At 40.6% G+C, this 25,803-nt stretch overlaps 67 non-coding genes across 67 annotated transcripts; all 67 read right to left on the reverse strand.

Annotated features, from left to right (window-relative positions):
• Positions 1–3,157: 3,157 nt before the first annotated feature.
• Positions 3,158–3,230, reverse strand: trnav-cac (transfer RNA valine (anticodon CAC)). Its single transcript has one exon. It is a non-coding gene; the product is annotated as a tRNA-Val (tRNA).
• A 497-nt stretch (positions 3,231–3,727) lies between these two features.
• trnav-aac (transfer RNA valine (anticodon AAC)) lies at positions 3,728–3,800 on the reverse strand. Its single transcript has one exon. It is a non-coding gene; the product is annotated as a tRNA-Val (tRNA).
• Positions 3,801–3,917: 117 nt separating this feature from the next.
• On the reverse strand, positions 3,918–3,990 carry trnav-cac (transfer RNA valine (anticodon CAC)). The gene has a single exon. It is a non-coding gene; the product is annotated as a tRNA-Val (tRNA).
• Positions 3,991–4,107: 117 nt separating this feature from the next.
• On the reverse strand, positions 4,108–4,180 carry trnav-cac (transfer RNA valine (anticodon CAC)). The gene has a single exon. It is a non-coding gene; the product is annotated as a tRNA-Val (tRNA).
• Positions 4,181–4,297: 117 nt separating this feature from the next.
• Positions 4,298–4,370, reverse strand: trnav-aac (transfer RNA valine (anticodon AAC)). The gene has a single exon. It is a non-coding gene; the product is annotated as a tRNA-Val (tRNA).
• A 117-nt stretch (positions 4,371–4,487) lies between these two features.
• trnav-aac (transfer RNA valine (anticodon AAC)) lies at positions 4,488–4,560 on the reverse strand. Its single transcript has one exon. It is a non-coding gene; the product is annotated as a tRNA-Val (tRNA).
• Positions 4,561–4,677: 117 nt separating this feature from the next.
• trnav-aac (transfer RNA valine (anticodon AAC)) lies at positions 4,678–4,750 on the reverse strand. The gene has a single exon. It is a non-coding gene; the product is annotated as a tRNA-Val (tRNA).
• A 692-nt stretch (positions 4,751–5,442) lies between these two features.
• On the reverse strand, positions 5,443–5,515 carry trnav-aac (transfer RNA valine (anticodon AAC)). Its single transcript has one exon. It is a non-coding gene; the product is annotated as a tRNA-Val (tRNA).
• Positions 5,516–5,822: 307 nt separating this feature from the next.
• trnav-aac (transfer RNA valine (anticodon AAC)) lies at positions 5,823–5,895 on the reverse strand. The gene has a single exon. It is a non-coding gene; the product is annotated as a tRNA-Val (tRNA).
• Positions 5,896–6,587: 692 nt separating this feature from the next.
• trnav-cac (transfer RNA valine (anticodon CAC)) lies at positions 6,588–6,660 on the reverse strand. The gene has a single exon. It is a non-coding gene; the product is annotated as a tRNA-Val (tRNA).
• A 117-nt stretch (positions 6,661–6,777) lies between these two features.
• Positions 6,778–6,850, reverse strand: trnav-cac (transfer RNA valine (anticodon CAC)). Its single transcript has one exon. It is a non-coding gene; the product is annotated as a tRNA-Val (tRNA).
• Positions 6,851–7,254: 404 nt separating this feature from the next.
• trnav-aac (transfer RNA valine (anticodon AAC)) lies at positions 7,255–7,327 on the reverse strand. The gene has a single exon. It is a non-coding gene; the product is annotated as a tRNA-Val (tRNA).
• Positions 7,328–8,014: 687 nt separating this feature from the next.
• trnav-cac (transfer RNA valine (anticodon CAC)) lies at positions 8,015–8,087 on the reverse strand. Its single transcript has one exon. It is a non-coding gene; the product is annotated as a tRNA-Val (tRNA).
• Positions 8,088–8,204: 117 nt separating this feature from the next.
• On the reverse strand, positions 8,205–8,277 carry trnav-cac (transfer RNA valine (anticodon CAC)). Its single transcript has one exon. It is a non-coding gene; the product is annotated as a tRNA-Val (tRNA).
• Positions 8,278–8,394: 117 nt separating this feature from the next.
• trnav-cac (transfer RNA valine (anticodon CAC)) lies at positions 8,395–8,467 on the reverse strand. Its single transcript has one exon. It is a non-coding gene; the product is annotated as a tRNA-Val (tRNA).
• A 117-nt stretch (positions 8,468–8,584) lies between these two features.
• trnav-aac (transfer RNA valine (anticodon AAC)) lies at positions 8,585–8,657 on the reverse strand. Its single transcript has one exon. It is a non-coding gene; the product is annotated as a tRNA-Val (tRNA).
• A 117-nt stretch (positions 8,658–8,774) lies between these two features.
• Positions 8,775–8,847, reverse strand: trnav-cac (transfer RNA valine (anticodon CAC)). Its single transcript has one exon. It is a non-coding gene; the product is annotated as a tRNA-Val (tRNA).
• Positions 8,848–8,964: 117 nt separating this feature from the next.
• trnav-cac (transfer RNA valine (anticodon CAC)) lies at positions 8,965–9,037 on the reverse strand. Its single transcript has one exon. It is a non-coding gene; the product is annotated as a tRNA-Val (tRNA).
• Positions 9,038–9,154: 117 nt separating this feature from the next.
• trnav-aac (transfer RNA valine (anticodon AAC)) lies at positions 9,155–9,227 on the reverse strand. The gene has a single exon. It is a non-coding gene; the product is annotated as a tRNA-Val (tRNA).
• Positions 9,228–9,344: 117 nt separating this feature from the next.
• trnav-aac (transfer RNA valine (anticodon AAC)) lies at positions 9,345–9,417 on the reverse strand. The gene has a single exon. It is a non-coding gene; the product is annotated as a tRNA-Val (tRNA).
• Positions 9,418–10,110: 693 nt separating this feature from the next.
• On the reverse strand, positions 10,111–10,183 carry trnav-aac (transfer RNA valine (anticodon AAC)). The gene has a single exon. It is a non-coding gene; the product is annotated as a tRNA-Val (tRNA).
• Positions 10,184–10,490: 307 nt separating this feature from the next.
• On the reverse strand, positions 10,491–10,563 carry trnav-cac (transfer RNA valine (anticodon CAC)). Its single transcript has one exon. It is a non-coding gene; the product is annotated as a tRNA-Val (tRNA).
• Positions 10,564–10,680: 117 nt separating this feature from the next.
• Positions 10,681–10,753, reverse strand: trnav-aac (transfer RNA valine (anticodon AAC)). The gene has a single exon. It is a non-coding gene; the product is annotated as a tRNA-Val (tRNA).
• A 117-nt stretch (positions 10,754–10,870) lies between these two features.
• On the reverse strand, positions 10,871–10,943 carry trnav-cac (transfer RNA valine (anticodon CAC)). The gene has a single exon. It is a non-coding gene; the product is annotated as a tRNA-Val (tRNA).
• A 687-nt stretch (positions 10,944–11,630) lies between these two features.
• On the reverse strand, positions 11,631–11,703 carry trnav-aac (transfer RNA valine (anticodon AAC)). Its single transcript has one exon. It is a non-coding gene; the product is annotated as a tRNA-Val (tRNA).
• Positions 11,704–11,820: 117 nt separating this feature from the next.
• On the reverse strand, positions 11,821–11,893 carry trnav-cac (transfer RNA valine (anticodon CAC)). The gene has a single exon. It is a non-coding gene; the product is annotated as a tRNA-Val (tRNA).
• A 117-nt stretch (positions 11,894–12,010) lies between these two features.
• trnav-cac (transfer RNA valine (anticodon CAC)) lies at positions 12,011–12,083 on the reverse strand. The gene has a single exon. It is a non-coding gene; the product is annotated as a tRNA-Val (tRNA).
• A 117-nt stretch (positions 12,084–12,200) lies between these two features.
• trnav-aac (transfer RNA valine (anticodon AAC)) lies at positions 12,201–12,273 on the reverse strand. Its single transcript has one exon. It is a non-coding gene; the product is annotated as a tRNA-Val (tRNA).
• A 117-nt stretch (positions 12,274–12,390) lies between these two features.
• Positions 12,391–12,463, reverse strand: trnav-aac (transfer RNA valine (anticodon AAC)). The gene has a single exon. It is a non-coding gene; the product is annotated as a tRNA-Val (tRNA).
• Positions 12,464–13,156: 693 nt separating this feature from the next.
• trnav-aac (transfer RNA valine (anticodon AAC)) lies at positions 13,157–13,229 on the reverse strand. The gene has a single exon. It is a non-coding gene; the product is annotated as a tRNA-Val (tRNA).
• Positions 13,230–13,536: 307 nt separating this feature from the next.
• On the reverse strand, positions 13,537–13,609 carry trnav-cac (transfer RNA valine (anticodon CAC)). Its single transcript has one exon. It is a non-coding gene; the product is annotated as a tRNA-Val (tRNA).
• Positions 13,610–13,726: 117 nt separating this feature from the next.
• trnav-aac (transfer RNA valine (anticodon AAC)) lies at positions 13,727–13,799 on the reverse strand. Its single transcript has one exon. It is a non-coding gene; the product is annotated as a tRNA-Val (tRNA).
• A 117-nt stretch (positions 13,800–13,916) lies between these two features.
• On the reverse strand, positions 13,917–13,989 carry trnav-cac (transfer RNA valine (anticodon CAC)). The gene has a single exon. It is a non-coding gene; the product is annotated as a tRNA-Val (tRNA).
• A 687-nt stretch (positions 13,990–14,676) lies between these two features.
• On the reverse strand, positions 14,677–14,749 carry trnav-aac (transfer RNA valine (anticodon AAC)). The gene has a single exon. It is a non-coding gene; the product is annotated as a tRNA-Val (tRNA).
• Positions 14,750–14,866: 117 nt separating this feature from the next.
• On the reverse strand, positions 14,867–14,939 carry trnav-cac (transfer RNA valine (anticodon CAC)). Its single transcript has one exon. It is a non-coding gene; the product is annotated as a tRNA-Val (tRNA).
• Positions 14,940–15,056: 117 nt separating this feature from the next.
• Positions 15,057–15,129, reverse strand: trnav-cac (transfer RNA valine (anticodon CAC)). The gene has a single exon. It is a non-coding gene; the product is annotated as a tRNA-Val (tRNA).
• Positions 15,130–15,246: 117 nt separating this feature from the next.
• On the reverse strand, positions 15,247–15,319 carry trnav-aac (transfer RNA valine (anticodon AAC)). Its single transcript has one exon. It is a non-coding gene; the product is annotated as a tRNA-Val (tRNA).
• Positions 15,320–15,436: 117 nt separating this feature from the next.
• trnav-aac (transfer RNA valine (anticodon AAC)) lies at positions 15,437–15,509 on the reverse strand. The gene has a single exon. It is a non-coding gene; the product is annotated as a tRNA-Val (tRNA).
• A 693-nt stretch (positions 15,510–16,202) lies between these two features.
• Positions 16,203–16,275, reverse strand: trnav-aac (transfer RNA valine (anticodon AAC)). The gene has a single exon. It is a non-coding gene; the product is annotated as a tRNA-Val (tRNA).
• Positions 16,276–16,582: 307 nt separating this feature from the next.
• trnav-cac (transfer RNA valine (anticodon CAC)) lies at positions 16,583–16,655 on the reverse strand. Its single transcript has one exon. It is a non-coding gene; the product is annotated as a tRNA-Val (tRNA).
• Positions 16,656–16,772: 117 nt separating this feature from the next.
• On the reverse strand, positions 16,773–16,845 carry trnav-cac (transfer RNA valine (anticodon CAC)). Its single transcript has one exon. It is a non-coding gene; the product is annotated as a tRNA-Val (tRNA).
• A 117-nt stretch (positions 16,846–16,962) lies between these two features.
• trnav-cac (transfer RNA valine (anticodon CAC)) lies at positions 16,963–17,035 on the reverse strand. Its single transcript has one exon. It is a non-coding gene; the product is annotated as a tRNA-Val (tRNA).
• Positions 17,036–17,722: 687 nt separating this feature from the next.
• Positions 17,723–17,795, reverse strand: trnav-aac (transfer RNA valine (anticodon AAC)). Its single transcript has one exon. It is a non-coding gene; the product is annotated as a tRNA-Val (tRNA).
• A 117-nt stretch (positions 17,796–17,912) lies between these two features.
• trnav-cac (transfer RNA valine (anticodon CAC)) lies at positions 17,913–17,985 on the reverse strand. The gene has a single exon. It is a non-coding gene; the product is annotated as a tRNA-Val (tRNA).
• Positions 17,986–18,102: 117 nt separating this feature from the next.
• Positions 18,103–18,175, reverse strand: trnav-cac (transfer RNA valine (anticodon CAC)). Its single transcript has one exon. It is a non-coding gene; the product is annotated as a tRNA-Val (tRNA).
• A 117-nt stretch (positions 18,176–18,292) lies between these two features.
• Positions 18,293–18,365, reverse strand: trnav-aac (transfer RNA valine (anticodon AAC)). Its single transcript has one exon. It is a non-coding gene; the product is annotated as a tRNA-Val (tRNA).
• A 117-nt stretch (positions 18,366–18,482) lies between these two features.
• On the reverse strand, positions 18,483–18,555 carry trnav-aac (transfer RNA valine (anticodon AAC)). The gene has a single exon. It is a non-coding gene; the product is annotated as a tRNA-Val (tRNA).
• Positions 18,556–19,248: 693 nt separating this feature from the next.
• Positions 19,249–19,321, reverse strand: trnav-aac (transfer RNA valine (anticodon AAC)). Its single transcript has one exon. It is a non-coding gene; the product is annotated as a tRNA-Val (tRNA).
• Positions 19,322–19,438: 117 nt separating this feature from the next.
• Positions 19,439–19,511, reverse strand: trnav-cac (transfer RNA valine (anticodon CAC)). Its single transcript has one exon. It is a non-coding gene; the product is annotated as a tRNA-Val (tRNA).
• Positions 19,512–19,628: 117 nt separating this feature from the next.
• On the reverse strand, positions 19,629–19,701 carry trnav-aac (transfer RNA valine (anticodon AAC)). Its single transcript has one exon. It is a non-coding gene; the product is annotated as a tRNA-Val (tRNA).
• A 497-nt stretch (positions 19,702–20,198) lies between these two features.
• trnav-aac (transfer RNA valine (anticodon AAC)) lies at positions 20,199–20,271 on the reverse strand. The gene has a single exon. It is a non-coding gene; the product is annotated as a tRNA-Val (tRNA).
• A 117-nt stretch (positions 20,272–20,388) lies between these two features.
• trnav-cac (transfer RNA valine (anticodon CAC)) lies at positions 20,389–20,461 on the reverse strand. The gene has a single exon. It is a non-coding gene; the product is annotated as a tRNA-Val (tRNA).
• A 117-nt stretch (positions 20,462–20,578) lies between these two features.
• Positions 20,579–20,651, reverse strand: trnav-cac (transfer RNA valine (anticodon CAC)). The gene has a single exon. It is a non-coding gene; the product is annotated as a tRNA-Val (tRNA).
• Positions 20,652–20,768: 117 nt separating this feature from the next.
• Positions 20,769–20,841, reverse strand: trnav-aac (transfer RNA valine (anticodon AAC)). Its single transcript has one exon. It is a non-coding gene; the product is annotated as a tRNA-Val (tRNA).
• Positions 20,842–20,958: 117 nt separating this feature from the next.
• trnav-aac (transfer RNA valine (anticodon AAC)) lies at positions 20,959–21,031 on the reverse strand. Its single transcript has one exon. It is a non-coding gene; the product is annotated as a tRNA-Val (tRNA).
• Positions 21,032–21,148: 117 nt separating this feature from the next.
• On the reverse strand, positions 21,149–21,221 carry trnav-cac (transfer RNA valine (anticodon CAC)). Its single transcript has one exon. It is a non-coding gene; the product is annotated as a tRNA-Val (tRNA).
• Positions 21,222–21,913: 692 nt separating this feature from the next.
• On the reverse strand, positions 21,914–21,986 carry trnav-aac (transfer RNA valine (anticodon AAC)). Its single transcript has one exon. It is a non-coding gene; the product is annotated as a tRNA-Val (tRNA).
• A 117-nt stretch (positions 21,987–22,103) lies between these two features.
• On the reverse strand, positions 22,104–22,176 carry trnav-cac (transfer RNA valine (anticodon CAC)). Its single transcript has one exon. It is a non-coding gene; the product is annotated as a tRNA-Val (tRNA).
• Positions 22,177–22,293: 117 nt separating this feature from the next.
• Positions 22,294–22,366, reverse strand: trnav-aac (transfer RNA valine (anticodon AAC)). Its single transcript has one exon. It is a non-coding gene; the product is annotated as a tRNA-Val (tRNA).
• A 692-nt stretch (positions 22,367–23,058) lies between these two features.
• Positions 23,059–23,131, reverse strand: trnav-cac (transfer RNA valine (anticodon CAC)). The gene has a single exon. It is a non-coding gene; the product is annotated as a tRNA-Val (tRNA).
• Positions 23,132–23,248: 117 nt separating this feature from the next.
• trnav-cac (transfer RNA valine (anticodon CAC)) lies at positions 23,249–23,321 on the reverse strand. The gene has a single exon. It is a non-coding gene; the product is annotated as a tRNA-Val (tRNA).
• Positions 23,322–23,725: 404 nt separating this feature from the next.
• Positions 23,726–23,798, reverse strand: trnav-aac (transfer RNA valine (anticodon AAC)). The gene has a single exon. It is a non-coding gene; the product is annotated as a tRNA-Val (tRNA).
• A 497-nt stretch (positions 23,799–24,295) lies between these two features.
• On the reverse strand, positions 24,296–24,368 carry trnav-cac (transfer RNA valine (anticodon CAC)). Its single transcript has one exon. It is a non-coding gene; the product is annotated as a tRNA-Val (tRNA).
• Positions 24,369–24,485: 117 nt separating this feature from the next.
• trnav-cac (transfer RNA valine (anticodon CAC)) lies at positions 24,486–24,558 on the reverse strand. Its single transcript has one exon. It is a non-coding gene; the product is annotated as a tRNA-Val (tRNA).
• Positions 24,559–24,675: 117 nt separating this feature from the next.
• On the reverse strand, positions 24,676–24,748 carry trnav-cac (transfer RNA valine (anticodon CAC)). Its single transcript has one exon. It is a non-coding gene; the product is annotated as a tRNA-Val (tRNA).
• A 117-nt stretch (positions 24,749–24,865) lies between these two features.
• trnav-aac (transfer RNA valine (anticodon AAC)) lies at positions 24,866–24,938 on the reverse strand. The gene has a single exon. It is a non-coding gene; the product is annotated as a tRNA-Val (tRNA).
• A 117-nt stretch (positions 24,939–25,055) lies between these two features.
• trnav-aac (transfer RNA valine (anticodon AAC)) lies at positions 25,056–25,128 on the reverse strand. Its single transcript has one exon. It is a non-coding gene; the product is annotated as a tRNA-Val (tRNA).
• Positions 25,129–25,803: the final 675 nt, after the last annotated feature.

Here is a 25,803-nt window from a genome sequence, read left to right on the forward strand (position 1 = left end):
GCACTTAGTACATCTTTGCAAATGGTTTTGTACAAGTAGCCTACACTTCACACAATCATCCTACATTTAGTAAATTTTCCAAAAGAATGCATCTTGTTGATCTATCTTAATTGGTTAGTTCTCAGTGTAATGGTTGTTCTCTTCAAAACATGTCAGCACAATTTCATCATATAAGTCATCATCTGCAGAATAGTCTGCTCAATTCTCAAAATGAGTTAAGAAATTGTAATACAATACAGAACACATATTTTGGAACATTTCATAAATTCATTACAATCAGGTGAGTAGGTAACAGGTGAAAGCAGGTTTTGATGAAAATGAGTGTCCCACATTACTGGTGACCAATCCATCAGTTTGTTGTCTATTATTTTGAATGCTGGCATTGCTCTATATACAGTGGATATAAAAAGTCTACACACCCCTGTTCAAATGCCAGGTTTTTGTGTTGTAAAAAATTAAAGCAAGACAAATAATTTCATAACTTTTTTCACATTTAATGTGACCTATAACCTGTACAATGCAATTGAAAAACAAACATAAATCTTTACAGCGAAAAAATATAAAACAAAAAACTTAAAATCACCTGGTTAAATACATATAACTAATACTTTGTTGCAACATCTTTTGTATTTATTACAGCACTCAGTCTTTTTGGGTAGGAACCGTGACACAGTGACACGTGATCAGCGTGACACATCTTGATGTGGCAAAATTTGCCCACTCTTCTTTGCATAACTGCTCAAAAGCCCTCTTCAGATTACCCCACAGATGTTCAATGGGATTCAGGTCTGGATTCAGGCTGGGCCATTCCAAAGCCTTAATCTTATACCGCTGAAGCCATTCTTTTGTTGATTTAGATGTGTCCTTTGTGTCATTGTTGTGCTGAAAGATGAAGTTCCTTTTCATCTTCAGTTTTCTACCAGAGGCCGAAGGTTTTTGCCAATACTGACTGGTATTTGGAACTGTTCAAAATTCCGTCCACCCTGAATAAAGCCCCAGTTCCAGCTGAAGAAAAACAGCCCCAAAGTATGATGCTGCCACCACCATGCTTCACTGTAGGTATGCTGTTCTTTTGGTGACGAGCAGTGTTGCTTTTGCGCCTAATATACCTTTTGGAATTATGTCCAAAACGTTTAACCTTGGTTTCATTAAACCATAACACATTTTCCCACATGCGTTTGGTAGATATCAGATGAATTTTTGGAAAATTAAGTAGAGCTTAGATGTTTTCTGGATGTTTGTTTTGCACAGACATATGAAGAAGTCGACAGATTGTTGTCACATGTACTACACAGCCAGTACTTGCCAGAAATTCTTGCAGCTCCTTCAGTGCTGCTGTCGGCCTCTTGGCAGCCTCCTTGACCAATTTTCCTCTTGTCTTATCATCAATTTTTGTCAAATGTCTTGTTCTTGGTAATGTCTTGTTGTGCCATGTTTTCTCCACTTGATGATGACAGTCTTCAAAGTGTTCCATGGTATATTTAATGACTTTTGTAGCCTTCACTTGACTGATATCTATGAATAATGAGATACCTCTGATGCTCTGGCATCTCTTTGTGGACCATGGCTTGTGCTGAAAGATGTGGCTGCAAAAATATCAGGACAAGCCTACTAGAACAGTTAAACTTTATTTGGAGTTGATCAGAGGCACTTTAATTGTTGACAAGTGTGTGCTGACTCCAATTTAAAGTGAGTTTGAAGGTTATTGGTTAAATTTGAACACAGCAACACCCCTAGTTATAAAAGGGTGTGCACACTTATGCAACCTCAATATCTCAGTTGTTTATTTTTACTTCACCTCCCTGAAAGGTTTCTGTTTGTTTTTCAATTGCATTGTACAGGTTATAGGTCACATTATAGGTAGAAATTATTTGTCTTATTGTAATTTTTTTTTACATCACAAAAACCTACCATTTGAACAGGGGTGTGTAGACTTTTTCTATCCACTGTATACATCTTGGCCTGGTGCTAGTTCTTTGATGCTAGTCCTGTGATTATATAACGATGATATAGTCCTGTGATGATATAATGATTATATAGTCCTGTGGCGATCAGTGTAGAGGATGGCTCAGGCATTCTTCCCACAGTGCATTGCTAAAGAACATATCAGATGCAATGTTGATGAGAATTTATGGCCAAACAGACTGCAGCGGATGGATGGCCAGGAAGGTGATGGAGAGAGGGGAGTGACACAGAGTAGTCAGAATGTTACTGTATTGCATTTGTGATGCTTGACTATTTTTTTACATACTGTAATGTATTTTGTTTTGTTTTTGCAGGTTTTTGTAATTTGTATACATAGTATATTTGATATTTTCCTTAGTATTTTCTTTTCTTTCTACCTACAGGAATGTGTAAAAATGTACTTGTAAATAAAAATAGTTACAATTTCCTCAGCAGAAAGAGTGCAGTGTGTGTGGTGTGAACATTGTATTCCTTTAGCTAGACCTCTGCCATAAAGACAAAACATCTAAGCATTTTGACTTGCAGTACTTACACAATGCCAAAGGGACAATGCATTTTGGGGGCACTGATGATTTGTTTGAGAAAGGAAATCAGTTTTGACACGTGGGTAAACTGTTTTTGGAGTGATATGAGCAGTGATGAGGATCCATGTAGTTTTGCTGCACCGTCCAGTTTATTTTGACAGATGGACAAAATTAATGAAAATGTGCCAAAGCAATTGAGAAGGATCTATGCCATTTTTATGGTACTGACTATTTATATGGGAGAAAGACTTCATTTTGAAGCAAGAATGAACGTTTTGGGAGACATATGACATTTTGCTGGTTATCTGAAGTGTTGTGAAGAACTGTAAGTCTGTTTGGCCAATTTACCTTTTAGTTATAGGAATGTCATCTCAGTTTCAAGAAATGAGCCAAACCAATTGAGAAAAACTGTAGTACAACAACTTGTAGAAAATGTAATATTTGATGGGACAGAATCAAGCACATAGAAAGAGAGTCCTGTTTCTGCCTGGTTTCGAACCAGGGACCTTTCGCGTGTTAGGCGAACGTGATAACCACTACAATACAGAAACAACTGCTTTCAGTGATTGCATAAGACCCACATGGAAGCAAATATTGCATTTTGTCTTAGTAAGAGAACTTGTAGAAACTTTACAGTTTGATGGGACAGAATCAAGACAGAAAAAGCCTGTTTCTGCCTGGTTTCGAACCAGGGACCTTTCGCGTGTGAGGCGAACGTGATAACCACTACACTACAGAAACAACTGCTTTTTTTCACTGTATTAGGTCCACATGGAAGCACATATTGCATTTTGTCTTAGTATGAGAACTTGTAGAAACTGTACAGTTTGATGGGACAGAATCAAGACAGGAAAAACATGTTTCAGCCTGGTTTCGAACCAAGGACCTTTCGCGTGTTAGGCGAACGTGATATCCACTACACTAAAGAAACAACTGCTTTCAGTGATTGCATAAGACCCACATGGAAGCACATATTGCATTTTGTCTTAGTACGAGAACTTGTAGAAAATGTAAAGTTTGATGGGACAGAATCAAGATAGAAAAGTCTTGTTTCTGCCTCGTTTCGAACCAGGGACTTTTCGCGTGTTAGGCGAACCTGATAACCACTACACTACAGAAACAACTTGATAAACGCATTGTATACGATCCGCATGGAAGCACATATTGCATTTTGTCTTAGTACGACAACTTGTAGAAAATGTACAGTTTGATGGGACAGAATCAAGATAGTAGAGTTCTATTTCTGCCTGGTTTCGAACCAGGGACCTTTCGCGTGTTAGGCGAACGTGATAACCACTACACTACAGAAACAACTGCTTTCAGTGATTGCATAAGACCCACATGGAAGCACATATTGCATTTTGTCTTAGTACGAGAACTTACAGAAACGTTACAGTTTGATGGGACAGAATCAAGACAGAAAAAGTCTGTTTCTGCCTGGTTTCGAACCAGGGACCATTCGCGTGTGAGGCGAACGTGATAACCACTACACTACAGAAACAACTTGATAAATGCATTGTATACGATCCGCATGGAAGCACATATTGCATTTTGTCTTAGTGCGACAACTTGTAGAAAATGTACAGTTTGATGGGACAGAATCAAGATAGAAAAGTCTTGTTTCTGCCTGGTTTCGAACCAGGGACCTTTCGCGTGTGAGGCGAACGTGATAACCACTACACTACAGAAACAACTGGTTTAACTCAATGCATTAGGCCCACATGGAAGCACATATTGCATTTTGTCTTAGTAAGAGAACTTGCAGAAAATCTACAGTTTGATGGGACAGAATCAAGACAGAAAAAGCCTGTTTCTGCCTGGTTTCGAACCAGGGTCCTTTCGCGTGTTAGGCGAACGTGATAACCACTACACTACGGAAACAACTTGATAAACTCATGGTATACGATCCACATGGAAGCACATATTGCATTTTGTCTTAGTAGAACAACTAGTAGAAAATGTACAGTTTGATGGGACAGAATCAAGATAGAAAAGTCTTGTTTCTGCCTGGTTTCGAACCAGGGACCTTTCGCGTGTTAGGCGAACGTGATAACCACTACACTACAGAAACAACTTGATAAACTCATGGTATACGATCCACATGGAAGCACATATTGCATTTTGTCTTAGTACAACAACTAGTAGAAAATGTAGTGTTTGATGGGACAGAATCAAGATAGAAGAGTCCTGTTTCTGCCTGGTTTCGAACCAGGGACCTTTCGCATGTTAGGCGAACGTGATAACCACTACACTACAAAAACAACTGCTTTCAGTGATTGCATAAGACCCACATGGAAGCACATATTGCATTTTGTCTTAGTACAACAACTAGTAGAAAATGTAGTGTTTGATGGGACAGAATCAAGATAGAAGAGTCCTGTTTCTGCCTGGTTTCGAACCAGGGACCTTTCGCATGTTAGGCGAACGTGATAACCACTACACTAAAGAAACTACTGCTTTCAGTGATTGCATGAGACCCACATGGAAGCACATATTGCATTTTGTCTTAGTACGAAAACTTGTAGAAACTTTACAGTTTGATGGGACAGAATCAAGACAGAAAAAGCCTGTTTCTGCCTGGTTTCGAAACAGGGACCTTTCCTTGTTAGGCGAACGTGATAACCACTACACTACAGAAACAACTTGATAAACTCATGGTATACAATCCACATAGAAGCACATATTGCATTTTGTCTTAGTACAACAACTTGTAGAAAATGTAATATTTGATGGGACAGAATCAAGCACATAGAAAGAGAGTCCTGTTTCTGCCTGGTTTCGAACCAGGGACCTTTCGCGTGTTAGGCGAACGTGATAACCACTACAATACAGAAACAACTGGTTTAACTCAATGCATTAGGCCCACATGGAAGCACATATTGCATTTTGTCTTAGTAAGAGAACTTGCAGAAAATCTACAGTTTGATGGGACAGAATCAAGACAGAAAAAGCCTGTTTCTGCCTGGTTTCGAACCAGGGTCCTTTCGCGTGTTAGGCGAACGTGATAACCACTACACTACGGAAACAACTTGATAAACTCATGGTATACGATCCACATGGAAGCACATATTGCATTTTGTCTTAGTAGAACAACTAGTAGAAAATGTACAGTTTGATGGGACAGAATCAAGATAGAAAAGTCTTGTTTCTGCCTCGTTTCGAACCAGGGACCTTTCGCGTGTTAGGCGAACGTGATAACCACTACACTACAGAAACAACTTGATAAACTCATGGTATACGATCCACATGGAAGCACATATTGCATTTTGTCTTAGTACAACAACTAGTAGAAAATGTAGTGTTTGATGGGACAGAATCAAGATAGAAGAGTCCTGTTTCTGCCTGGTTTCGAACCAGGGACCTTTCGCATGTTAGGCGAACGTGATAACCACTACACTACAAAAACAACTGCTTTCAGTGATTGCATAAGACCCACATGGAAGCACATATTGCATTTTGTCTTAGTACAACAACTAGTAGAAAATGTAGTGTTTGATGGGACAGAATCAAGATAGAAGAGTCCTGTTTCTGCCTGGTTTCGAACCAGGGACCTTTCGCATGTTAGGCGAACGTGATAACCACTACACTAAAGAAACTACTGCTTTCAGTGATTGCATGAGACCCACATGGAAGCACATATTGCATTTTGTCTTAGTACGAAAACTTGTAGAAACTTTACAGTTTGATGGGACAGAATCAAGACAGAAAAAGCCTGTTTCTGCCTGGTTTCGAAACAGGGACCTTTCCTTGTTAGGCGAACGTGATAACCACTACACTACAGAAACAACTTGATAAACTCATGGTATACAATCCACATGGAAGCACATATTGTATTTTGTCTTAGTACAACAACTTGTAGAAAATGTAATATTTGATGGGACAGAATCAAGCACATAGAAAGAGAGTCCTGTTTCTGCCTGGTTTCGAACCAGGGACCTTTCGCGTGTTAGGCGAACGTGATAACCACTACAATACAGAAACAACTGCTTTCAGTGATTGCATAAGACCCACATGGAAGCAAATATTGCATTTTGTCTTAGTAAGAGAACTTGTAGAAACTTTACAGTTTGATGGGACAGAATCAAGACAGAAAAAGCCTGTTTCTGCCTGGTTTCGAACCAGGGACCTTTCGCGTGTGAGGCGAACGTGATAACCACTACACTACAGAAACAACTGCTTTTTTTCACTGTATTAGGTCCACATGGAAGCACATATTGCATTTTGTCTTAGTATGAGAACTTGTAGAAATTGTACAGTTTGATGGGACAGAATCAAGACAGAAAAAGCCTGTTCCTGCCTGGTTTCGAACCAGGGAACTTTCACGCGTGAGGCAAACGTGATAACCACTACACTACAGAAACAACTTGATAAACTCATTGTATACGATCCACATGGAATCACATATTGCATTTTGTCTTAGTACAAGAACTTGTAGAAAATTTACAGTGTGATGGGACAGAATCAAGATAGAAAAAGCTTGTTTCTGCCTGGTTTCGAACCAGGGACCTTTCGTCTTAGTACGAGAACTTGTAGACACTGTACAGTTTGATGGGACAGAATCAAGACAGAAAAGGCCTGTTTCTGCCTGGTTTCGAACCAGGTACCTTTCGCGTGTGAGGCGAACGTGATAACCACAACTCTACAGAAACAACTGCTTTATTCACTGCATTAGGTCCACATGGAAGCAAATATTGCATTTTGTCTTAGTAGGGCAACTTGTAGAAACTGTACAGTTTGATGGGACAGAATCAAGACAGGAAAAACGTGTTTCTGCCTGGTTTCGAACCAGGGACCTTTCGCGTGTTAGGCGAACGTGATAACCACTACACTACAGAAACAACTGGTTTACGTCACTGCATTAGGTCAACATGGAAGCACGTATTGCATTTTGTCTTAGTAGAAGAACTTGTAGAAACTGTACAGTTTGATGGGACAGAATCAAGACAGGAAAAACATGTTTCAGCCTGGTTTCGAACCAAGGACCTTTCGCGTGTTAGGCGAACGTGATATCCACTACACTAAAGAAACAACTGCTTTCAGTGATTGCATAAGACCCACATGGAAGCACATATTGCATTTTGTCTTAGTACGAGAACTTGTAGAAAATGTAAAGTTTGATGGGACAGAATCAAGATAGAAAAGTCTTGTTTCTGCCTCGTTTCGAACCAGGGACTTTTCGCTTGTTAGGCAAACCTGATAACCACTACACTACAGAAACAACTTGATAAACGCATTGTATACGATCCGCATGGAAGCACATATTGCATTTTGTCTTAGTACGACAACTTGTAGAAAATGTACAGTTTGATGGGACAGAATCAAGATAGAAGAGTTCTATTTCTGCCTGGTTTCTAACCAGGGACCTTTCGCGTGTTAGGCGAACGTGATAACCACTACACTACAGAAACAACTGCTTTCAGTAATTGCATAAGACCCACATGGAAGCACATATTGCATTTTGTCTTAGTACGAGAACTTACAGAAACGTTACAGTTTGATGGGACAGAATCAAGACAGAAAAAGTCTGTTTCTGCCTGGTTTCGAACCAGGGACCTTTCGCGAGTGAGGCGAACGTGATAACCACTACACTACAGAAACAACTTGATAAATGCATTGTATACGATCCGCATGGAAGCACATATTGCATTTTGTCTTAGTACGACAACTTGTAGAAAATGTACAGTTTGATGGGACAGAATCAAGATAGAAAAGTCTTGTTTCTGCCTGGTTTCGAACCAGGGACCTTTCGCGTGTGAGGCGAACGTGATAACCACTACACTACAGAAACAACTGGTTTAACTCAATGCATTAGGCCCACATGGAAGCACATATTGCATTTTGTCTTAGTAAGAGAACTTGCAGAAAATTTACAGTTTGATGGGACAGAATCAAGACAGAAAAAGCCTGTTTCTGCCTGGTTTCGAACCAGGGACCTTTCGCGTGTTAGGCGAACGTGATAACCACTACACTACAGAAACAACTTGATAAACTCATGGTATACGATCCACATGGAAGCACATATTGCATTTTGTCTTAGTACAACAACTAGTAGAAAATGTAGTGTTTGATGGGACAGAATCAAGATAGAAGAGTCCTGTTTCTGCCTGGTTTCGAACCAGGAACCTTTCGCATGTTAGGCGAACGTGATAACCACTACACTACAAAAACAACTGCTTTCAGTGATTGCATAAGACCCACATGGAAGCACATATTGCATTTTGTCTTAGTACGAAAACTTGTAGAAACTTTACAGTTTGATGGGACAGAATCAAGACAGAAAAAGCCTGTTTCTGCCTGGTTTCGAAACAGGGACCTTTCGCGAGTGAGGCGAACGTGATAACCACTACACTACAGAAACAACTTGATAAATGCATTGTATACGATCCGCATGGAAGCACATATTGCATTTTGTCTTAGTACGACAACTTGTAGAAAATGTACAGTTTGATGGGACAGAATCAAGATAGAAAAGTCTTGTTTCTGCCTGGTTTCGAACCAGGGACCTTTCGCGTGTGAGGCGAACGTGATAACCACTACACTACAGAAACAACTGGTTTAACTCAATGCATTAGGCCCACATGGAAGCACATATTGCATTTTGTCTTAGTAAGAGAACTTGCAGAAAATTTACAGTTTGATGGGACAGAATCAAGACAGAAAAAGCCTGTTTCTGCCTGGTTTCGAACCAGGGACCTTTCGCGTGTTAGGCGAACGTGATAACCACTACACTACAGAAACAACTTGATAAACTCATGGTATACGATCCACATGGAAGCACATATTGCATTTTGTCTTAGTACAACAACTAGTAGAAAATGTAGTGTTTGATGGGACAGAATCAAGATAGAAGAGTCCTGTTTCTGCCTGGTTTCGAACCAGGAACCTTTCGCATGTTAGGCGAACGTGATAACCACTACACTACAAAAACAACTGCTTTCAGTGATTGCATAAGACCCACATGGAAGCACATATTGCATTTTGTCTTAGTACGAAAACTTGTAGAAACTTTACAGTTTGATGGGACAGAATCAAGACAGAAAAAGCCTGTTTCTGCCTGGTTTCGAAACAGGGACCTTTCGCGTGTTAGGCGAACGTGATAACCACTACACTACAGAAACAACTTGATAAACTCATGGTATACAATCCACATGGAAGCACATATTGCATTTTGTCTTAGTACAACAACTTGTAGAAAATGTAATATTTGATGGGACAGAATCAAGCACATAGAAAGAGAGTCCTGTTTCTGCCTGGTTTCGAACCAGGGACCTTTCGCGTGTTAGGTGAACGTGATAACCACTACACTACCGAAACAACTGGTTTATGTCACTGCAATAGGTCAACATGGAAGCACATATTGCATTTTGTCTTAGTAGAAGAACTTGTAGAAACTGTACAGTTTGATGGGACAGAATCAAGACAGGAAAAACGTGTTTCTGCCTGGTTTCGAACCAGGGACCTTTCGCGTGTTAGGCGAACGTGATAACCACTACACTAAAGAAACAGCTTGATAAACGCATTGTATACGATCCGCATGGAAGCACATATTGCATTTTGTCTTAGTACTACAACTTGTAGAAAATGTACAGTTTGATGGGACAGAATTAAGATAGAAAAGGCCTGTTTCTGCCTGGTTTCGAACCAAGGACCTTTCGCGTGTTAGGCGAACGTGATAACCACTACACTACAGAAACAGCTTGATAAACGCATTGTATACGATCCGCATGGAAGCACATATTGCATTTTGTCTTAGTACGACAACTTGTAGAAAATGTACAGTTTGATGGGACAGAATCAAGATAGAAGAGTTCTGTTTCTGCCTGGTTTCGAACCAGGGACCTTTCGCGTGTTAGGCGAACGTGATAACCACGACACTACAAAAACAACTGCTTTCAGTGATTGCATAAGACCCACATGGAAGCAAATATTGCATTTTGTCTTAGTACAAGAACTTGTAGAAAATGTAATGTTTGATGGGACAGAATCAAGATAGAAAAGTCTTGTTTCTGCCTGGTTTCGAACCAGGGACCTTTCGTGTGTGAAGCGAACGTGGTAACCACTACACTACAGAAACAACTTGATAAATGCATTGTATACGATCCGCATGGAAGCACATATTGCATTTTGTCTTAGTACGACAACTTGTAGAAACTGTACAGTTTGATTGGACAGAATCAAGACAGGAAAAACGTGTTTCTGCCTGGTTTGGAACCAGGGACCTTTCGCGTGTTAGGCGAACGTGATAACCACTACACTACAGAAACAACTGCTTTCAGTGATTGCATAAGACCCACATGGAAGCACATATTGCATTTTGTCTTAGTAAGAGAACTTGTAGAAACTTTACAGTTTGATGGGACAGAATCAAGACAGAAAAAGCCTGTTCCTGCCTGGTTTCGAACCAGGGACCTTTCGCGTGTGAGGCGAACGTGATAACCACTACACTACAGAAACAACTTGATAAATGCATTGTATACGATCCGCATGGAAGCACATATTGCATTTTGTCTTAGTATGAGAACTTGTAGAAATTGTACAGTTTGATGGGACAGAATCAAGATAGAAAAGCCCTGTTTCTGCCTGGTTTCGAACCAGGGACCTTTTGTGAGTGAGGCGAACGTGATAACCACTACACTACAGAAACAACTTGATAAACTCATTGTATACGATCCATATGGAAGCACATATTGCATTTTGTCTTAGTACAAGAACTTGTAGAAAATGTACAGTTTGATGGGACAGAATCAAGACAGGAAAAACATGTTTCAGCCTGGTTTCGAACCAAGGACCTTTCGCGTGTTAGGCGAACGTGATATCCACTACACTAAAGAAACAACTGCTTTCAGTGATTGCATAAGACCCACATGGAAGCACATATTGCATTTTGTCTTAGTACGAGAACTTGTAGAAAATGTAAAGTTTGATGGGACAGAATCAAGATAGAAAAGTCTTGTTTCTGCCTCGTTTCGAACCAGGGACTTTTCGCGTGTTAGGCGAACCTGATAACCACTACACTACAGAAACAACTTGATAAAAGCATTGTATACGATCCGCATGGAAGCACATATTGCATTTTGTCTTAGTACGACAACTTGTAGAAAATGTACAGTTTGATGGGACAGAATCAAGATAGAAGAGTTCTGTTTCTGCCTGGTTTCGAACCAGGGACCTTTCGCGTGTTAGGCGAACGTGATAACCACTACACTACAGAAACAACTGCTTTCAGTGATTGCATAAGACCCACATGGAAGCACATATTGCATTTTGTCTTAGTACGAGAACTTATAGAAACTTTACAGTTTGATGGGACAGAATCAAGACAGAAAAAGTCTGTTTCTGCCTGGTTTCGAACCAGGGACCTTTCGCGTGTGAGGCGAACGTGATAACCACTACACTGCAAAAACAACTTGATAAATGCATTGTATACGATCCGCATGGAAGCACATATTGCATTTTGTCTTAGTACGACTACTTGTAGAAAATGTACAGTTTGATGGGACAGAATCAAGATAGAAAAGTCTTGTTTCTGCCTGGTTTCGAACCAGGGACCTTTCGCGTGTGAGGCGAACGTGATAACCACTACACTACAGAAACAACTGGTTTAACTCAATGCATTAGGCCCACATGGAAGCACATATTGCATTTTGTCTTAGTAAGAGAACTTGCAGAAAATTTACAGTTTGATGGGACAGAATCAAGACAGAAAAAGCCTGTTTCTGCCTGGTTTCGAACCAGGGACCTTTCGCGTGTTAGGCGAACGTGATAACCACTACACTACAGAAACAACTTGATAAACTCATGGTATACGATCCACATGGAAGCACATATTGCATTTTGTCTTAGTACAACAACTAGTAGAAAATGTAGTGTTTGATGGGACAGAATCAAGATAGAAGAGTCCTGTTTCTGCCTGGTTTCGAACCAGGAACCTTTCGCATGTTAGGCGAACGTGATAACCACTACACTACAAAAACAACTGCTTTCAGTGATTGCATAAGACCCACATGGAAGCACATATTGCATTTTGTCTTAGTACGAAAACTTGTAGAAACTTTACAGTTTGATGGGACAGAATCAAGACAGAAAAAGCCTGTTTCTGCCTGGTTTCGAAACAGGGACCTTTCGCGTGTTAGGCGAACGTGATAACCACTACACTACAGAAACAACTTGATAAACTCATGGTATACAATCCACATGGAAGCACATATTGCATTTTGTCTTAGTACAACAACTTGTAGAAAATGTAATATTTGATGGGACAGAATCAAGCACATAGAAAGAGAGTCCTGTTTCTGCCTGGTTTCGAACCAGGGACCTTTCGCGTGTTAGGTGAACGTGATAACCACTACACTACCGAAACAACTGGTTTATGTCACTGCAATAGGTCAACATGGAAGCACATATTGCATTTTGTCTTAGTAGAAGAACTTGTAGAAACTGTACAGTTTGATGGGACAGAATCAAGACAGGAAAAACGTGTTTCTGCCTGGTTTCGAACCAGGGACCTTTCGCGTGTTAGGCGAACGTGATAACCACTACACTAAAGAAACAGCTTGATAAACGCATTGTATACGATCCGCATGGAAGCACATATTGCATTTTGTCTTAGTACTACAACTTGTAGAAAATGTACAGTTTGATGGGACAGAATTAAGATAGAAAAGGCCTGTTTCTGCCTGGTTTCGAACCAAGGACCTTTCGCGTGTTAGGCGAACGTGATAACCACTACACTACAGAAACAGCTTGATAAACGCATTGTATACGATCCGCATGGAAGCACATATTGCATTTTGTCTTAGTACGACAACTTGTAGAAAATGTACAGTTTGATGGGACAGAATCAAGATAGAAGAGTTCTGTTTCTGCCTGGTTTCGAACCAGGGACCTTTCGCGTGTTAGGCGAACGTGATAACCACGACACTACAAAAACAACTGCTTTCAGTGATTGCATAAGACCCACATGGAAGCAAATATTGCATTTTGTCTTAGTACAAGAACTTGTAGAAAATGTAATGTTTGATGGGACAGAATCAAGATAGAAAAGTCTTGTTTCTGCCTGGTTTCGAACCAGGGACCTTTCGTGTGTGAAGCGAACGTGGTAACCACTACACTACAGAAACAACTTGATAAATGCATTGTATACGATCCGCATGGAAGCACATATTGCATTTTGTCTTAGTACGACAACTTGTAGAAACTGTACAGTTTGATTGGACAGAATCAAGACAGGAAAAACGTGTTTCTGCCTGGTTTGGAACCAGGGACCTTTCGCGTGTTAGGCGAACGTGATAACCACTACACTACAGAAACAACTGCTTTCAGTGATTGCATAAGACCCACATGGAAGCACATATTGCATTTTGTCTTAGTAAGAGAACTTGTAGAAACTTTACAGTTTGATGGGACAGAATCAAGACAGAAAAAGCCTGTTCCTGCCTGGTTTCGAACCAGGGACCTTTCGCGTGTGAGGCGAACGTGATAACCACTACACTACAGAAACAACTTGATAAATGCATTGTATACGATCCGCATGGAAGCACATATTGCATTTTGTCTTAGTATGAGAACTTGTAGAAATTGTACAGTTTGATGGGACAGAATCAAGATAGAAAAGCCCTGTTTCTGCCTGGTTTCGAACCAGGGACCTTTTGTGAGTGAGGCGAACGTGATAACCACTACACTACAGAAACAACTTGATAAACTCATTGTATACGATCCATATGGAAGCACATATTGCATTTTGTCTTAGTACAAGAACTTGTAGAAAATGTACAGTTTGATGGGACAGAATCAAGACAGGAAAAACATGTTTCAGCCTGGTTTCGAACCAAGGACCTTTCGCGTGTTAGGCGAACGTGATATCCACTACACTAAAGAAACAACTGCTTTCAGTGATTGCATAAGACCCACATGGAAGCACATATTGCATTTTGTCTTAGTACGAGAACTTGTAGAAAATGTAAAGTTTGATGGGACAGAATCAAGATAGAAAAGTCTTGTTTCTGCCTCGTTTCGAACCAGGGACTTTTCGCGTGTTAGGCGAACCTGATAACCACTACACTACAGAAACAACTTGATAAAAGCATTGTATACGATCCGCATGGAAGCACATATTGCATTTTGTCTTAGTACGACAACTTGTAGAAAATGTACAGTTTGATGGGACAGAATCAAGATAGAAGAGTTCTGTTTCTGCCTGGTTTCGAACCAGGGACCTTTCGCGTGTTAGGCGAACGTGATAACCACTACACTACAGAAACAACTGCTTTCAGTGATTGCATAAGACCCACATGGAAGCACATATTGCATTTTGTCTTAGTACGAGAACTTATAGAAACTTTACAGTTTGATGGGACAGAATCAAGACAGAAAAAGTCTGTTTCTGCCTGGTTTCGAACCAGGGACCTTTCGCGTGTGAGGCGAACGTGATAACCACTACACTGCAAAAACAACTTGATAAATGCATTGTATACGATCCGCATGGAAGCACATATTGCATTTTGTCTTAGTACGACTACTTGTAGAAAATGTACAGTTTGATGGGACAGAATCAAGATAGAAAAGTCTTGTTTCTGCCTGGTTTCGAACCAGGGACCTTTCGCGTGTGAGGCGAACGTGATAACCACTACACTACAGAAACAACTGGTTTAACTCAATGCATTAGGCCCACATGGAAGCACATATTGCATTTTGTCTTAGTAAGAGAACTTGCAGAAAATTTACAGTTTGATGGGACAGAATCAAGACAGAAAAAGCCTGTTTCTGCCTGGTTTCGAACCAGGGACCTTTCGCGTGTTAGGCGAACGTGATAACCACTACACTACAGAAACAACTTGATAAACTCATGGTATACGATCCACATGGAAGCACATATTGCATTTTGTCTTAGTACAACAACTAGTAGAAAATGTAGTGTTTGATGGGACAGAATCAAGATAGAAGAGTCCTGTTTCTGCCTGGTTTCGAACCAGGAACCTTTCGCATGTTAGGCGAACGTGATAACCACTACACTACAAAAACAACTGCTTTCAGTGATTGCATAAGACCCACATGGAAGCACATATTGCATTTTGTCTTAGTACGAAAACTTGTAGAAACTTTACAGTTTGATGGGACAGAATCAAGACAGAAAAAGCCTGTTTCTGCCTGGTTTCGAAACAGGGACCTTTCGCGTGTTAGGCGAACGTGATAACCACTACACTACAGAAACAACTTGATAAACTCATGGTATACAATCCACATGGAAGCACATATTGCATTTTGTCTTAGTACAACAACTTGTAGAAAATGTAATATTTGATGGGACAGAATCAAGCACATAGAAAGAGAGTCCTGTTTCTGCCTGGTTTCGAACCAGGGACCTTTCGCGTGTTAGGTGAACGTGATAACCACTACACTACCGAAACAACTGGTTTATGTCACTGCAATAGGTCAACATGGAAGCACATATTGCATTTTGTCTTAGTAGAAGAACTTGTAGAAACTGTACAGTTTGATGGGACAGAATCAAGACAGGAAAAACGTGTTTCTGCCTGGTTTCGAACCAGGGACCTTTCGCGTGTTAGGCGAACGTGATAACCACTACACTAAAGAAACAGCTTGATAAACGCATTGTATACGATCCGCATGGAAGCACATATTGCATTTTGTCTTAGTACTACAACTTGTAGAAAATGTACAGTTTGATGGGACAGAATTAAGATAGAAAAGGCCTGTTTCTGCCTGGTTTCGAACCAAGGACCTTTCGCGTGTTAGGCGAACGTGATAACCACTACACTACAGAAACAGCTTGATAAACGCATTGTATACGATCCGCATGGAAGCACATATTGCATTTTGTCTTAGTACGACAACTTGTAGAAAATGTACAGTTTGATGGGACAGAATCAAGATAGAAGAGTTCTGTTTCTGCCTGGTTTCGAACCAGGGACCTTTCGCGTGTTAGGCGAACGTGATAACCACGACACTACAAAAACAACTGCTTTCAGTGATTGCATAAGACCCACATGGAAGCAAATATTGCATTTTGTCTTAGTACAAGAACTTGTAGAAAATGTAATGTTTGATGGGACAGAATCAAGATAGAAAAGTCTTGTTTCTGCCTGGTTTCGAACCAGGGACCTTTCGTGTGTGAAGCGAACGTGGTAACCACTACACTACAGAAACAACTTGATAAATGCATTGTATACGATCCGCATGGAAGCACATATTGCATTTTGTCTTAGTACGACAACTTGTAGAAACTGTACAGTTTGATTGGACAGAATCAAGACAGGAAAAACGTGTTTCTGCCTGGTTTGGAACCAGGGACCTTTCGCGTGTTAGGCGAACGTGATAACCACTACACTACAGAAACAACTGCTTTCAGTGATTGCATAAGACCCACATGGAAGCACATATTGCATTTTGTCTTAGTAAGAGAACTTGTAGAAACTTTACAGTTTGATGGGACAGAATCAAGACAGAAAAAGCCTGTTCCTGCCTGGTTTCGAACCAGGGACCTTTCGCGTGTGAGGCGAACGTGATAACCACTACACTACAGAAACAACTTGATAAATGCATTGTATACGATCCGCATGGAAGCACATATTGCATTTTGTCTTAGTATGAGAACTTGTAGAAATTGTACAGTTTGATGGGACAGAATCAAGATAGAAAAGCCCTGTTTCTGCCTGGTTTCGAACCAGGGACCTTTTGTGAGTGAGGCGAACGTGATAACCACTACACTACAGAAACAACTTGATAAACTCATTGTATACGATCCATATGGAAGCACATATTGCATTTTGTCTTAGTACAAGAACTTGTAGAAAATGTACAGTTTGATGGGACAGAATCAAGACAGGAAAAACATGTTTCAGCCTGGTTTCGAACCAAGGACCTTTCGCGTGTTAGGCGAACGTGATATCCACTACACTAAAGAAACAACTGCTTTCAGTGATTGCATAAGACCCACATGGAAGCACATATTGCATTTTGTCTTAGTACGAGAACTTGTAGAAAATGTAAAGTTTGATGGGACAGAATCAAGATAGAAAAGTCTTGTTTCTGCCTCGTTTCGAACCAGGGACTTTTCGCGTGTTAGGCGAACCTGATAACCACTACACTACAGAAACAACTTGATAAAAGCATTGTATACGATCCGCATGGAAGCACATATTGCATTTTGTCTTAGTACGACAACTTGTAGAAAATGTACAGTTTGATGGGACAGAATCAAGATAGAAGACTTCTGTTTCTGCCTGGTTTCGAACCAGGGACCTTTCGCGTGTTAGGCGAACGTGATAACCACTACACTACAGAAACAACTGCTTTCAGTGATTGCATAAGACCCACATGGAAGCACATATTGCATTTTGTCTTAGTACGAGAACTTATAGAAACTTTACAGTTTGATGGGACAGAATCAAGACAGAAAAAGTCTGTTTCTGCCTGGTTTCGAACCAGGGACCTTTCGCGTGTGAGGCGAACGTGATAACCACTACACTGCAAAAACAACTTGATAAATGCATTGTATACGATCCGCATGGAAGCACATATTGCATTTTGTCTTAGTACGACTACTTGTAGAAAATGTACAGTTTGATGGGACAGAATCAAGATAGAAAAGTCTTGTTTCTGCCTGGTTTCGAACCAGGGACCTTTCGCGTGTGAGGCGAACGTGATAACCACTACACTACAGAAACAACTGGTTTAACTCAATGCATTAGGCCCACATGGAAGCACATATTGCATTTTGTCTTAGTAAGAGAACTTGCAGAAAATTTACAGTTTGATGGGACAGAATCAAGACAGAAAAAGCCTGTTTCTGCCTGGTTTCGAACCAGGGACCTTTCGCGTGTTAGGCGAACGTGATAACCACTACACTACAGAAACAACTTGATAAACTCATGGTATACGATCCACATGGAAGCACATATTGCATTTTGTCTTAGTACAACAACTAGTAGAAAATGTAGTGTTTGATGGGACAGAATCAAGATAGAAGAGTCCTGTTTCTGCCTGGTTTCGAACCAGGGACCTTTCGCATGTTAGGCGAACGTGATAACCACTACACTACAAAAACAACTGCTTTCAGTGATTGCATAAGACCCACATGGAAGCACATATTGCATTTTGTCTTAGTACGAAAACTTGTAGAAACTTTACAGTTTGATGGGACAGAATCAAGACAGAAAAAGCCTGTTTCTGCCTGGTTTCGAAACAGGGACCTTTCGCGTGTTAGGCGAACGTGATAACCACTACACTACAGAAACAACTTGATAAACTCATGGTATACAATCCACATGGAAGCACATATTGCATTTTGTCTTAGTACAACAACTTGTAGAAAATGTCATATTTGATGGGACAGAATCAAGCACATAGAAAGAGAGTCCTGTTTCTGCCTGGTTTCGAACCAGGGACCTTTCGCGTGTTAGGTGAACGTGATAACCACTACACTACCGAAACAACTGGTTTATGTCACTGCTATAGGTCAACATGGAAGCACATATTGCATTTTGTCTTAGTAGAAGAACTTGTAGAAACTGTACAGTTTGATGGGACAGAATCAAGACAGGAAAAACGTGTTTCTGCCTGGTTTCGAACCAGGGACCTTTCGCGTGTTAGGCGAACGTGATAACCACTACACTAAAGAAACAGCTTGATAAACGCATTGTATACGATCCGCATGGAAGCACATATTGCATTTTGTCTTAGTACTACAACTTGTAGAAAATGTACAGTTTGATGGGACAGAATTAAGATAGAAAAGGCCTGTTTCTGCCTGGTTTCGAACCAAGGACCTTTCGCGTGTTAGGCGAACGTGATAACCACTACACTACAGAAACAGCTTGATAAACGCATTGTATACGATCCGCATGGAAGCACATATTGCATTTTGTCTTAGTACGACAACTTGTAGAAAATGTACAGTTTGATGGGACAGAACCAAGATAGAAAAGTCTTGTTTCTGCCTGGTTTCGAACCAGGGACCTTTCGCGTGTGAGGCGAACGTGATAACCACTACACTAAAAAAACAACTGCTTTCAGTGATTGCATAAGACCCACATGGAAGTACATATTGCATTTTGTCTTAGTACGAGAACTTGTAGAAACTTTACAGTTTGATGGGACAGAATCAAGACAGAAAAAGCCTGTTTCTGCCTGGTTTCGAACCAGGGACCTTTCGCGTGTGAGGCGAACGTGATAACCACTACACTACAGAAACAACTGCTTTTTTTCACTGTATTAGGTCCACATGGAAGCACATATTGCATTTTGTCTTAGTATGAGAACTTGTAGAAACTGTACAGTTTGATGGGACAGAATCAAGACAGGAAAAACATGTTTCAGCCTGGTTTCGAACCAAGGACCTTTCGCGTGTTAGGCGAACGTGATATCCACTACACTAAAGAAACAACTGCTTTCAGTGATTGCATAAGACCCACATGGAAGCACATATTGCATTTTGTCTTAGTACGAGAACTTGTAGAAAATGTAAAGTTTGATGGGACAGAATCAAGATAGAAAAGTCTTGTTTCTGCCTCGTTTCGAACCAGGGACTTTTCGCGTGTTAGGCGAACCTGATAACCACTACACTACAGAAACAACTTGATAAACGCATTGTATACGATCCGCATGGAAGCACATATTGCATTTTGTCTTAGTACGACAACTTGTAGAAAATGTACAGTTTGATGGGACAGAATCAAGATAGTAGAGTTCTATTTCTGCCTGGTTTCGAACCAGGGACCTTTCGCGTGTTAGGCGAACGTGATAACCACTACACTACAGAAACAACTGCTTTCAGTGATTGCATAAGACCCACATGGAAGCACATATTGCATTTTGTCTTAGTACGAGAACTTACAGAAACGTTACAGTTTGATGGGACAGAATCAAGACAGAAAAAGTCTGTTTCTGCCTGGTTTCGAACCAGGGACCATTCGCGTGTGAGGCGAACGTGATAACCACTACACTACAGAAACAACTTGATAAATGCATTGTATACGATCCGCATGGAAGCACATATTGCATTTTGTCTTAGTGCGACAACTTGTAGAAAATGTACAGTTTGATGGGACAGAATCAAGATAGAAAAGTCTTGTTTCTGCCTGGTTTCGAACCAGGGACCTTTCGCGTGTGAGGCGAACGTGATAACCACTACACTACAGAAACAACTGGTTTAACTCAATGCATTAGGCCCACATGGAAGCACATATTGCATTTTGTCTTAGTAAGAGAACTTGCAGAAAATCTACAGTTTGATGGGACAGAATCAAGACAGAAAAAGCCTGTTTCTGCCTGGTTTCGAACCAGGGTCCTTTCGCGTGTTAGGCGAACGTGATAACCACTACACTACGGAAACAACTTGATAAACTCATGGTATACGATCCACATGGAAGCACATATTGCATTTTGTCTTAGTAGAACAACTAGTAGAAAATGTACAGTTTGATGGGACAGAATCAAGATAGAAAAGTCTTGTTTCTGCCTGGTTTCGAACCAGGGACCTTTCGCGTGTTAGGCGAACGTGATAACCACTACACTACAGAAACAACTTGATAAACTCATGGTATACGATCCACATGGAAGCACATATTGCATTTTGTCTTAGTACAACAACTAGTAGAAAATGTAGTGTTTGATGGGACAGAATCAAGATAGAAGAGTCCTGTTTCTGCCTGGTTTCGAACCAGGGACCTTTCGCATGTTAGGCGAACGTGATAACCACTACACTACAAAAACAACTGCTTTCAGTGATTGCATAAGACCCACATGGAAGCACATATTGCATTTTGTCTTAGTACAACAACTAGTAGAAAATGTAGTGTTTGATGGGACAGAATCAAGATAGAAGAGTCCTGTTTCTGCCTGGTTTCGAACCAGGGACCTTTCGCATGTTAGGCGAACGTGATAACCACTACACTAAAGAAACTACTGCTTTCAGTGATTGCATGAGACCCACATGGAAGCACATATTGCATTTTGTCTTAGTACGAAAACTTGTAGAAACTTTACAGTTTGATGGGACAGAATCAAGACAGAAAAAGCCTGTTTCTGCCTGGTTTCGAAACAGGGACCTTTCCTTGTTAGGCGAACGTGATAACCACTACACTACAGAAACAACTTGATAAACTCATGGTATACAATCCACATAGAAGCACATATTGCATTTTGTCTTAGTACAACAACTTGTAGAAAATGTAATATTTGATGGGACAGAATCAAGCACATAGAAAGAGAGTCCTGTTTCTGCCTGGTTTCGAACCAGGGACCTTTCGCGTGTTAGGCGAACGTGATAACCACTACAATACAGAAACAACTGGTTTAACTCAATGCATTAGGCCCACATGGAAGCACATATTGCATTTTGTCTTAGTAAGAGAACTTGCAGAAAATCTACAGTTTGATGGGACAGAATCAAGACAGAAAAAGCCTGTTTCTGCCTGGTTTCGAACCAGGGTCCTTTCGCGTGTTAGGCGAACGTGATAACCACTACACTACGGAAACAACTTGATAAACTCATGGTATACGATCCACATGGAAGCACATATTGCATTTTGTCTTAGTAGAACAACTAGTAGAAAATGTACAGTTTGATGGGACAGAATCAAGATAGAAAAGTCTTGTTTCTGCCTGGTTTCGAACCAGGGACCTTTCGCGTGTTAGGCGAACGTGATAACCACTACACTACAGAAACAACTTGATAAACTCATGGTATACGATCCACATGGAAGCACATATTGCATTTTGTCTTAGTACAACAACTAGTAGAAAATGTAGTGTTTGATGGGACAGAATCAAGATAGAAGAGTCCTGTTTCTGCCTGGTTTCGAACCAGGGACCTTTCGCATGTTAGGCGAACGTGATAACCACTACACTACAAAAACAACTGCTTTCAGTGATTGCATAAGACCCACATGGAAGCACATATTGCATTTTGTCTTAGTACAACAACTAGTAGAAAATGTAGTGTTTGATGGGACAGAATCAAGATAGAAGAGTCCTGTTTCTGCCTGGTTTCGAACCAGGGACCTTTCGCATGTTAGGCGAACGTGATAACCACTACACTAAAGAAACTACTGCTTTCAGTGATTGCATGAGACCCACATGGAAGCACATATTGCATTTTGTCTTAGTACGAAAACTTGTAGAAACTTTACAGTTTGATGGGACAGAATCAAGACAGAAAAAGCCTGTTTCTGCCTGGTTTCGAAACAGGGACCTTTCCTTGTTAGGCGAACGTGATAACCACTACACTACAGAAACAACTTGATAAACTCATGGTATACAATCCACATGGAAGCACATATTGTATTTTGTCTTAGTACAACAACTTGTAGAAAATGTAATATTTGATGGGACAGAATCAAGCACATAGAAAGAGAGTCCTGTTTCTGCCTGGTTTCGAACCAGGGACCTTTCGCGTGTTAGGCGAACGTGATAACCACTACAATACAGAAACAACTGCTTTCAGTGATTGCATAAGACCCACATGGAAGCAAATATTGCATTTTGTCTTAGTAAGAGAACTTGTAGAAACTTTACAGTTTGATGGGACAGAATCAAGACAGAAAAAGCCTGTTTCTGCCTGGTTTCGAACCAGGGACCTTTCGCGTGTGAGGCGAACGTGATAACCACTACACTACAGAAACAACTGCTTTTTTTCACTGTATTAGGTCCACATGGAAGCACATATTGCATTTTGTCTTAGTATGAGAACTTGTAGAAATTGTACAGTTTGATGGGACAGAATCAAGACAGAAAAAGCCTGTTCCTGCCTGGTTTCGAACCAGGGAACTTTCACGCGTGAGGCAAACGTGATAACCACTACACTACAGAAACAACTTGATAAACTCATTGTATACGATCCACATGGAATCACATATTGCATTTTGTCTTAGTACAAGAACTTGTAGAAAATTTACAGTGTGATGGGACAGAATCAAGATAGAAAAAGCTTGTTTCTGCCTGGTTTCGAACCAGGGACCTTTCGTCTTAGTACGAGAACTTGTAGACACTGTACAGTTTGATGGGACAGAATCAAGACAGAAAAGGCCTGTTTCTGCCTGGTTTCGAACCAGGTACCTTTCGCGTGTGAGGCGAACGTGATAACCACAACTCTACAGAAACAACTGCTTTATTCACTGCATTAGGTCCACATGGAAGCAAATATTGCATTTTGTCTTAGTAGGGCAACTTGTAGAAACTGTACAGTTTGATGGGACAGAATCAAGACAGGAAAAACGTGTTTCTGCCTGGTTTCGAACCAGGGACCTTTCGCGTGTTAGGCGAACGTGATAACCACTACACTACAGAAACAACTGGTTTACGTCACTGCATTAGGTCAACATGGAAGCACGTATTGCATTTTGTCTTAGTAGAAGAACTTGTAGAAACTGTACAGTTTGATGGGACAGAATCAAGACAGGAAAAACATGTTTCAGCCTGGTTTCGAACCAAGGACCTTTCGCGTGTTAGGCGAACGTGATATCCACTACACTAAAGAAACAACTGCTTTCAGTGATTGCATAAGACCCACATGGAAGCACATATTGCATTTTGTCTTAGTACGAGAACTTGTAGAAAATGTAAAGTTTGATGGGACAGAATCAAGATAGAAAAGTCTTGTTTCTGCCTCGTTTCGAACCAGGGACTTTTCGCTTGTTAGGCGAACCTGATAACCACTACACTACAGAAACAACTTGATAAACGCATTGTATACGATCCGCATGGAAGCACATATTGCATTTTGTCTTAGTACGACAACTTGTAGAAAATGTACAGTTTGATGGGACAGAATCAAGATAGAAGAGTTCTATTTCTGCCTGGTTTCGAACCAGGGACCTTTCGCGTGTTAGGCGAACGTGATAACCACTACACTACAGAAACAACTGCTTTCAGTAATTGCATAAGACCCACATGGAAGCACATATTGCATTTTGTCTTAGTACGAGAACTTACAGAAACGTTACAGTTTGATGGGACAGAATCAAGACAGAAAAAGTCTGTTTCTGCCTGGTTTCGAACCAGGGACCTTTCGCGAGTGAGGCGAACGTGATAACCACTACACTACAGAAACAACTTGATAAATGCATTGTATACGATCCGCATGGAAGCACATATTGCATTTTGTCTTAGTACGACAACTTGTAGAAAATGTACAGTTTGATGGGACAGAATCAAGATAGAAAAGTCTTGTTTCTGCCTGGTTTCGAACCAGGGACCTTTCGCGTGTGAGGCGAACGTGATAACCACTACACTACAGAAACAACTGGTTTAACTCAATGCATTAGGCCCACATGGAAGCACATATTGCATTTTGTCTTAGTAAGAGAACTTGCAGAAAATTTACAGTTTGATGGGACAGAATCAAGACAGAAAAAGCCTGTTTCTGCCTGGTTTCGAACCAGGGACCTTTCGCGTGTTAGGCGAACGTGATAACCACTACACTACAGAAACAACTTGATAAACTCATGGTATACGATCCACATGGAAGCACATATTGCATTTTGTCTTAGTACAACAACTAGTAGAAAATGTAGTGTTTGATGGGACAGAATCAAGATAGAAGAGTCCTGTTTCTGCCTGGTTTCGAACCAGGAACCTTTCGCATGTTAGGCGAACGTGATAACCACTACACTACAAAAACAACTGCTTTCAGTGATTGCATAAGACCCACATGGAAGCACATATTGCATTTTGTCTTAGTACGAAAACTTGTAGAAACTTTACAGTTTGATGGGACAGAATCAAGACAGAAAAAGCCTGTTTCTGCCTGGTTTCGAAACAGGGACCTTTCGCGTGTTAGGCGAACGTGATAACCACTACACTACAGAAACAACTTGATAAACTCATGGTATACAATCCACATGGAAGCACATATTGCATTTTGTCTTAGTACAACAACTTGTAGAAAATGTAATATTTGATGGGACAGAATCAAGCACATAGAAAGAGAGTCCTGTTTCTGCCTGGTTTCGAACCAGGGACCTTTCGCGTGTTAGGTGAACGTGATAACCACTACACTACCGAAACAACTGGTTTATGTCACTGCAATAGGTCAACATGGAAGCACATATTGCATTTTGTCTTAGTAGAAGAACTTGTAGAAACTGTACAGTTTGATGGGACAGAATCAAGACAGGAAAAACGTGTTTCTGCCTGGTTTCGAACCAGGGACCTTTCGCGTGTTAGGCGAACGTGATAACCACTACACTAAAGAAACAGCTTGATAAACGCATTGTATACGATCCGCATGGAAGCACATATTGCATTTTGTCTTAGTACTACAACTTGTAGAAAATGTACAGTTTGATGGGACAGA

The sequence above is a fragment of the Astyanax mexicanus genome, chromosome 3 (assembly GCF_023375975.1).
Source record: "Astyanax mexicanus isolate ESR-SI-001 chromosome 3, AstMex3_surface, whole genome shotgun sequence".
In the NCBI taxonomy this organism is placed as follows: domain Eukaryota; kingdom Metazoa; phylum Chordata; class Actinopteri; order Characiformes; family Acestrorhamphidae; genus Astyanax; species Astyanax mexicanus.